Here is a 10,050-nt window from a genome sequence, read left to right as displayed (position 1 = left end):
AAGGAAAGAGGTAAATAGAAATCTTGTTAACATCAGGATATTTGTCCAATCCCTACATTGATAGGAGCTTCTTTTCTATGATGGTCCGGACCCCATCACCCTTTAACTTGTTAAGCATCCTAGGTTGAGGCACGAAAAGAGGTGTAGGAGCCACTGGAGGTGCTTGTGCTAGCTCTGGATTTGGCTCAGGAGGATTTGTGGCTGAGGTAACCCTGGTGGAGGTGGCAGCATCTGATGAAACTCTGGTGGGTGAGGATTGAGGCAGATTTTTGAGTTTGCTCTGTCGTTGAATCAATGCTTGGTCATCTTCAAGCTCATCCCAATTAGTGTTGGCCTCAGCAGCTACTCATTTCTTTGTTATGCTTTTCTTCTTTTTGCCTTTACCTTGTTGGAGATCTTCCCCTCCTCTCTTCGGAGGATTTGAGCCTCCTTCATTAATATGAATGCCTGGTGTTGCTTTCTTCTGGAGTTGCATGTTGGAGCTGGTGAGTACCATACCTACAATAGTCTTATGATTAGTCAAAAAAACAATCAAATTCAAACACAGAAAATTGTTGCAGACAGGTTCGCCATTCCACTCGGTGATTCGCCAAACCTTATTGGCGATCAAGGTCGAGCTCGCCGAGTGGATTAGCTTGCAACTAGGGCATATTGGCGATGGAAAAGTCTACTCGGCGAGTTACCAACTTCTTTCGGCGATGACAAAGTTGTCCGCCGAAAGATATAGTGAAAGAGGGAAAAGGGGCATGCAAAGGGCGATCCAAAGTCCTATCGGCGAATCACCGACTACTTTCGGTGATCACGAATGTGTCCGCCAAAATTTACAGATACTATAGCACGAAGGACATGGATTAAGGGGGGTCTACAACCAATAGGCAAACCGCCGAGTCGTTCGGCGAGCTCAACCCAGCTCGTTGAATGACACAACGTGCCCATTTTTCAACCCAACTCTCGAAACCAACCTTACGATCTTCAAAGGCAAAATCAAATCATGCACACAAGAAATTCACCTAAACCTATACTTCCCATCACCCTGGAGTACTCAGACTTCTTCCGATTTTTCCAAATTTGTCCATTTAACTACGATTACCCTTAAAAATGCTGTCATCCATTCCTTCATCGAGCAATTTTTTTTATTTAGCACAAATGTGGGCTACTTAGAGTTCACCCAATCATCCTAACAACTAATATGAAACACCCATTTAAAGATCAATCAATTCAAAGCGCAAACACTAAGGCAGTCAACCATTTAATCATTTTAGGCAAAATTTACGAATTGAAAATAGCATCATAGCAACCTATTTCTATTAGAGAGGCCCAACACATGTCATCCTGATACTATAATTGCAAATGAGTGCAAAAGTTTCAAAAATAATTTTGGGGTTTTAGAGACTAACCTTTGATGCCGATTAAATAGCTTTTTGTAATGCTAGGCAGCAAAGAAATCCAACCCCAAGCACTAATCACCGACTAAAATACTAATTTAAAGAAAAAATCTAGAAAATAATACCTTTGGTGTTATTTTGGAGAGTTTGAAATGAGGGAAAGTGAGATTCAAAATTTTGACCTTTGGCGTTTATATAACCGTTCAGTTCTTGTCCATTCGGCGACGTCAGTCGCACTCGCCGAACCACCTGGCGATGTGCTGAGTGATATTTTATCCTGCCCTTTCTTCAACATCTTCAATTTTCTGGGGGGCGAAATCGGCAAACTGCGTCGAGATTGCCTAATAGGTGGGCGATGCGTCGAGCTACTTTTCGAGTTCGCCGAGTTTTACAAGCGCTTCAATGCTTTTATATTGAGCCAAACGGCGGAATTCAGCCGGGCTCGCCAACCTGTTTGGCGCCACACTGAATGGATTTTCTTCTCGCCAACCTAGAATTTTCCACACTTTCCTCATTTTTAACCTGCAACATTAACACACCATTATTTATAAAAGTAAAATCCTACATTTACGACCTTGGGTTGCCTCCCAAGAAGTACCTTATTTAACATCGTGGCTCGACGTAGGTACTGCCTTACTCTTTGTTATTGGAGCTAGACCTAGTGTTACTAGGTAACCCCAATATGTTGTTTGGATGGAGCTGAGGCATTGCAAACATCATGAGTGATCTGATGTGCTGGATTGATCTAGAATGAGATCCAATCAATTGATTCAATGCTTCAACATTCTCTCTCATTTCGTCCAACACTGGATCTTGATCCGTGATCTTTTGGAGAATGATTTGAAGTGTGTCCTCAACACAACTTTTCTCATCTTCTCTAGACTTATTCCGCGCATGAGGAGGTATGTACCTACCTTGGCGTTTTGCACTAGTTTTCCACCTCAGATATTTTGGTGGTCAAGTCATTTAGTTGAGATACCACTGCAGCTATCTTGAAGTCACTCTCAACTTTTTGATCTGCCTCAACTGGCTTGCCACCCATTCTCTTTGTCATGCTCAGAGGACCTGCATACACAAACAATAAACAAAGTAAAACAAAACTAAAAGTAAAATTAGTAAAAACTACACTAAAAAGAACAAAAACTCTAAAAATCTACATCTTCACGTGACACCACTCCCCGGCAGCGACGCCATTTTGATGCTTATCAATGACACTAACCCACAGTATGAGTGTCTACGATCGTCAATAATATAGTAACCCAACCAAAGGTTGGGGTCGTGTCCCAAGGGAGTTGTTTTGAGAATTAGTAGAAAAATAAAATTAAGTTCAAACTAGTCGTAGCTAAAGACATTAACGATTAAAAACATTGTAAATAAAAAGGGGTGACATAACGGTGTCAAATATCAAATGGGGTTTTGTCACAAATAGTAAAAACAACAAAAATAACAAGAAAATCAAGTATGGGGACAAGTTCTTGGGGTGTGACCGCAATACAAGTCGAGATAAATCGTTGGGTACATGCTTTCGATAGAAATTTGCAAGATAATAGTGACTAGGCTAAGCTTTAGATGGAAATAAGTTCCCTCTCAGGACTTACCCTGTTTCAAATGCGTTCCTCTCGGACACCCATTTGCCGCATGATGGCCAGCGTACGCCTTAACCCACTCACTCTCTCAAGCTGAGTGTTAGGATATGGGACTAGGGATCACCCTCTCGGGCTGAACCTCATGTTGACCCACTCCTTAGGACATCAGTCTAGCGGTCTTAGTTTCGCGACCTCCCTCTCGGGCAAGCAGAAAACACATGGGTGGTTTTATATTTGCAACTACAAATCCATTAAATTAAACCATAACCACTTGGTGAAATCACCATTAAAATAAATCTATCCTATCAACGAGCAAGACCCAACAACAATATCAACACATACTTGCTAAATCACACCCCAAGAATGGGGGGTTTTAGCCACACATCAAGAAATAACAAAATACACCTAAAATGTCACTAAAATCAAATGGGTATAAGGAATTAAACCTTGATTTAAGTAAAGGAAGAAGAATGGAGAAGACCCACTTCCAACTTGGGGAAGATGAAATACTTCTTTCTTCAAGTCTCCCAAAATCCCTCTCCGAACTTGAGAGAAAATATCCAAAAATGTACTATTATATTATGGAAATTAAATGATATGTTTGACTCTTTAAAAATTAATAACAAGTTTAGTATTTATAGACTTCAGAAAATAGTGTTGGCGGATCTTTCGGCGAGGTTATTCAGAATCGCCAATTCGCCCTTTGGTGTAGTTCATCACCGTCTTGCACTAGCCTTCAGCATCGTCTCTTCTGTGTCATTGGGCGGCATAGTACTGCTTCGCGGAACTATTCGATGATGCACCGACTACTCCTTTCATCACCTTTTTGATCCTGCTTCTTTAGGGCTTCGCGTACTGGAACAAAGGGCGGAGTGTGTCCCTTCGGCAAATCGCCAAGTGTTCTTAGCGATGCGCAGGCTTTAGCTTCTTTGTTCTTTTCTGCCTTTTTACACCTAAGTGTCCATGCTTCCACTAAAACTTCAAATACCTAAAACTTAAGTGTTTTTATCAGATATTTAGAATAAACAAGCATTTGATGACATTATTTCTATTAAAATAAAGCCCTAAATGAGTCCAATTTGTGGACTCATCACTTACTGCTGATAGCTCTGCCCATTATCCTCATCTTGCCCCTAGAAGTAGAATCTGCTCTAACCAAAAGAGGGTGAAAGGGAGGATCCATTGGAAGTACCTCATCGGCTTCAAAACGGGGCACTCATTCACGTTTACACATCCCAGTAATGAGTCCCGATAGGAAGAAAGCCTTCCTATTACCCCGGTAGAACATATTCCACTCAAAAATGACCTGTGCTCCCACATTTAACTCTATACCCTATATGGCGCACGCCACCACCAAAACCCGAGGAAAGGTCACGTCAGTGTGGTTGCTCGATGGGCAGATACTCCTAGTGACCAAGTGTAGCCACCTCTTAGCATCAGGTGACCAATCCGTGCTAGTAATACCCTCTGCAGTAGCCTAGTATACCTGATCCCAGCGTGCAGACTCAACCATATTGTCTCTGAGCCACTCTAGATCCATCTCCCTCAGTTCGACACCTCTGGCACCTCAAGAGCCTCATTAATAGCAGTGGCATTCAGGGGAATGTCAACTCCCCAGATAAAGATGACAGGGTGAGAGTCGTCCCATCGCACAGTAGGCAGGATGGAGTAGAAGTCCCTCACTTAAGTGGAACGTGCATCTAAGGGAGCCTCAGTCAGTGGAGCCCATCCGAACACCATCATGCGAGCATCAAATGCATGTGCCTTCTCATCTATCTTGTTCAACATGAACCCTCTCTTGCAACAGAACCCCGTGTTGTGGTTGTCGTGATGTCTTTCCCAACTCGCGGCATCAGGGAACCAGATGAAGGGTAAGGTTTCTTCATTTTGACCGGCCATTTAGAGAGCCTGCAATAAGTTGAATATAAGTTAGAACACGATAGGATAATTGGTTTAACGCTAAAATAACAAGAGAAAAATTTTTGTATTAAGGGGCAAGTGATGAGTCCACAAATTGGACTCATTTAGGGCTATATTTTAATAGAAATTGTGTCCTCAAATGCTTATTTTATCTCAATATCTGATGAAAACCCTTAAGTTTCAGGTATTCGAAGATTGAAGGAAAGCATGGACACTACTTCGCAAAAAGGAACGAAAAGGCTGAAAAGAACAAGAAAATGAAGGTTTGAGGATCACCGAGTCCACTTGGCGAATCGCCAAAGGGTCTCACTTCGCCTTTTGTTCCATTATGCTGAGCCTAAAGGAAAGGATCAAGTCAACGAAATAAGGGAGCAGTCAGCGCATCACCGAGAAGTTCCGCGAAGCAGTACAATATCGCCCAATGACCCAGAGCACGACTATGCCGAAGGATGGTGCAAGACGGCAAAGAACTACACCAAAGGGTGAATCACCGAGTTGATTGACGATTTCGACTAATGTCACCGAATAATCCGTTGCAGCACAAATTTTTGAAAATTATAAATACTCGTTGAGAGTTATAGAGAATATATCATTAGACAATATTAGATTCTTAATATAATTTTAGTACTTTTATTTTCTCTCAAGTTTGGAGAGGGCTTTGTGGGAGACTTGAAGAGAGAAGGAGTTCATCTTCCCCAAATTGGTAGTGGATCTTCTCCATTCTTCTTCCTTTGCTTATATTAAGGTTTAATTTCTTATACCCATTTGATTTCTCTATCATTTTAGGTATAATTTCTTATTTCTTGATGTGTGGGTGATTTAGCAAATATGTGTTGATATTATTGTTGGGTTTTGCTTGTTGTTAAGTTAGATGTATTTTAATGGTGATTTCACCTAGTGATTGTGGTTTAGTTTAATGAGTTTGTAGTTGCATATACAAAACCACCCATGTGTTTTCGGCTTGTGAGAGAGAGAGGTCGCGAAACGAAGGCCTCTAGATTGATGGCCTAAGGAGTGGGTCGACATGAGGTTCAGCCTGAGAGGGTAAGCCCTAGTCCCATATCCTAACACTCAGCTCGAGAAAGTGAGTGGGGTAAGGCGTAGGCTGGCCTTCATGCGGCAAATGGGTGTCCGAGAGGAACCCATTTGAACGGGGTAAGTTGCTCGAGAGAGAACTTATTTCCATCTAAAGCTTAGCCTAGTCACTACTATCTTGCAAATTTCCTATCGAAAGCATGTACCCAATGATTTATCTCAACTTGTATTGCGGTCACACCCAAAGAACTTTTTCCCATCCTTGAATTTTCTCTTGATTTTTGTTGCTTTAGCTACTTGTGACAAACTCCCATTTGATATTTGACACTTTTGTGTCACCCCCCTTTAATTTACAATATTTTTAGTCGTTAATGTCTTTAGCTACGACTAATTAGAACTAATTTTATTTTTCTATTAATTCTCGAAACCACTCCCTTGGGAGACGACTCCAACCCTTGGTTAGGTTATTATACTATTGCACGATCGTAGACACTTGCAGGAAGTTGTGTCGTTGATTACGCAAACATCAAAGTTGCGTCGATGTCGGGGAGTGGTGTTATTTGAGAATTCTTAGGTTAGTAAAATCTTTGTTCTTCTTAGTTGTAGTCTACTTACCTAATTTTCAGTTTTGTTTTGAGTAATTATGTGTTTCAATAGCCATTTGAGTGTGAACGGCAAAAATAGTTGCCAAGCAGGCAACCCAGCGGGTGATGCTTTTCATCGAGACGATATTGATGATATTAATAGTGTGTACAACCCTGCCCAAGTGAGTGAGATGGATGCAAGTTGCATGCCACAAGTAGACGGAAATGCAACATTTGAAGTTACTAGCACAACACTCCATCTCATACATTCAAGAAGTTTATATGGAGGGTTAGAGCATGAAGATTCGTATGAACATATACGAAGCTTTATAGAAGTGTACACCCATCTGTCATTCAAGAATCTATCACAAAAATGCATACGACTGCGCTTAATTCCATTATCATTAACTGGGCAAGCCACTAAGTGGTTCATCGAGCTTCCAAAGAACTCCATCAAGTTATGGGAAGAGTTGGTTACGGCTTTTCATGAAAGATTCTTCCCTCCATAAAAAATGATGAAACTGAGGGATGGCATTCAAAATTTTAATGAAAAGGAGGGCGAACCAATTCACGAATCTTGGCCACATTTAAGAGGATTTTGCGAAAATGTCAGACGCATGGACTGCCAAGTGATTTATTTCTCCAATATTTTTATCGTAGTCTGGATTCTGTGAATAAAGTGATAGCTGATCAGCTGGTGCAAGGAGGAATAATGTTACAATCATTTGAAGTAGCCGCATTTCTCCTAGATGGCATGACTAGAGTAAATCAAGCATGGTATACAAAAGATGACCAAGTTTCCCCATTGTGCTTTCGATTTACGCAAGAACAACTAGATAAAGAAAGGGAAAGGGGCGAAAATATCAAGAATATATTGTCTCAAATGGAAGTGATACACGAGCACATGAAGGGGACATATGGAGTATTTCGAGTTGAGGAGGGTTCTCCTTCAGGTTACGTAAGACCGGGGGAGAATCAAGATTGGAACTCTAAAAGAATTGAAGGGGGTTCTTCATCCGGTTAATTGAGATCGGGGGAGAATCAAGGTTGGAAATCCACAAGATATGAGGAGGGTTTCCACCCACGCTATCAACAGCAAGGCGGAAATCAAGGTTGGAACCATTATAGGACTGAAGAACCAAGGAGATATTGCCACGATTGGGCTGAGCAAGATGACCATGAGGAAGACCGTACCCAATTGAGTGAAAGCCCAAAATCAAAAGGGAGCGCAAGTAGTCCTCGAGTAAATGATCTATTGTCACGCATACTTGATAAAGTTGAGGGCTCTGATGCTCTGCTAAAAGGAATGAGAGATGACTTTTCATAACTAAGCAGTAAAGTGAATACACATGATGATGCCATCAGAACACTAGAAGGTCAATTGAGTCTATTATCAGCTCAATTAACATCCAATCTATTATACTTCAGCACTTATCTTGTAAATCTATTATTGTGCTATAGAGGAATTAGATCTTGTTTCGTTCCAACAAAAGTCTAAGTTAGTTAGGGTTAACTGGGTTAGTGGGCAGCATTGTTGCTACTTAGTCAAAGTTTAAATCATCTACAGTTAGGTGGTTTAGTGGGCAACCTTGTTGTTTCTTAGTTGAAGTCTAAGTCATCTAGATTTAGCTGACTTAGTGGGAAATACAGTTATTGCTTAGTTGCTTTCTTTGTAGTAGAGTTGCTACATTGAGGGGGAAGGGATTTAGAGGTAAATTCCTAGGTTGCAAGAAGTTGTAATCTGAATCGTTGCTCCGTTTGAGTGAAATGGAGTTGGGCTAAATTCTTGTGAGGGTAGGTCGTGGTTTTCACCGTCCTTGAGCAAATGGGCTTCCTCGTAAACTGATTGTGTTGTTTATTTTATCGCTTGTTCCTGCATTACTGTTCTTGTTGTGTCAAGGGACTTGGTTTATTGACTGATAGTGGACGCATACATCTTAACAATTAGTATCAGAGCAGGGGCTCTCTATCTAGTTAACACCAAGAGAGAGAGATTCTTGTGGAAGAATGGCTGCTCCACTTAACTTGGAAGAAGGACAATCATCGACCAGGCCACCTCATTTCAATGGCCAGTTCTATAGTTGGTGGAAAACAAGGATGCATGACTTTCTAATGGCTGAGGACAGTAAGATGTGGGACATAGTGCTGGATGGTCCCTTTATTCCTACTATGGGAGTAAAGGATGGAGAAATCACAAGAGTTATTCTTTTAATATACTCTTTTTAAAAAAACTTTTGAAACTTATAAATTTGTTTAGTCTCAATTTTGTCATAATTAAATTAATTAACCAATAAAAATATAGGAAATAAATTGAGAAAGGATCCCCTTCGTTACTATTTTATCCATTACTTCTCAATGGTACACTACTACAAAACTGCCAAAAAGTGACGAATGACACGCTCCAAAAAGCGAGGTCAATTGCCACACCGTCCGTCGCTTTTAAATAAAAAATTAATTATTTTACAAAAAGCGACGGACGACATCTCTTTAGTCCGTTGCTTTTTTCGCGGATTTTTGCGCCAAATGTATAGATAATCAATAATTAATTATTTTATATAGGTAGCGACGCAGTTCGTCGATTTTTATTAAAAATAATTATTTATAAATTAAAAAAAGTCACGCCATCCGTGCTTTTTATTAATTTTAATTATTTAATTATTTTTTAAAGAAGCGACGGACGACATCTTTATGTCTGTCGCTTCTTGGTCAAAATATATGGTCAAATATTTTAAGAAAGCGACGGACAGTGTCTCTTAGTCCGTCGCTTTTTGGTCAAAATATTGGTCAACCTATTAAAAAAAAGCGACGGACAAAGAGACGATGTCCGTTCCTTTCTTTAAAATATCTGCATATACCAGACGCAATTTTCCCCATTTTCCTTCTCTTCCTTCTCTCTAAAATCGCCGCCAACGACACTGCTACTGCCACCGCCGACGCCGCTGCTACTAATGTCCCCGTCGCTGCTGCTGCTGCCGCCCTCTCTCTCTATTGTCTCTTTCTCCATTAATTTAAGGTTAGGGTTTCATCAAATTAATTTTTAATTTTTTTCAATTTGTGGTATGTTTGATTTTGTTCGTTAGTTATTGAATTTGTATTTTATTGAATGATTGAATGTGTTTGTTAGCAAATGAATTAGGGTTTTTTTATTCAAGTACTAGTTTGAATTTGAAAATCTTTAATTTGATTGTGAATTGAGATTTTTGTAAATTTGATGATTGTTAGCTAGTAAATTGTTAATTTGAAGTTAGAAGTTAGTATTGATGAAGTTTGAATATCATGAATATATAGGATGAATGTTTGAATGTCATGAATGAGTATATGAGGGTTTTTTTTTAATTGGAAATTGAATATAACTAATTGTTGGATTAGATGTTTATATATGACTAATTTCATAGATTAGAGATATGAACTTGAATTAATTAGAATTAACTTGAACTTGAACTTGGAACTAATTAGCTTGAATATATAACTAATTTTAGAAATATATAAGATATAAACTTGAATTGAAAACTTGAACTTATTAAAGGCTGAATATATATA

The sequence above is a fragment of the Solanum stenotomum genome, chromosome 8 (genome assembly GCF_019186545.1).
Source record: "Solanum stenotomum isolate F172 chromosome 8, ASM1918654v1, whole genome shotgun sequence".
In the NCBI taxonomy this organism is placed as follows: domain Eukaryota; kingdom Viridiplantae; phylum Streptophyta; class Magnoliopsida; order Solanales; family Solanaceae; genus Solanum; species Solanum stenotomum.
Note: the sequence above shows the minus strand (reverse complement) of the source record.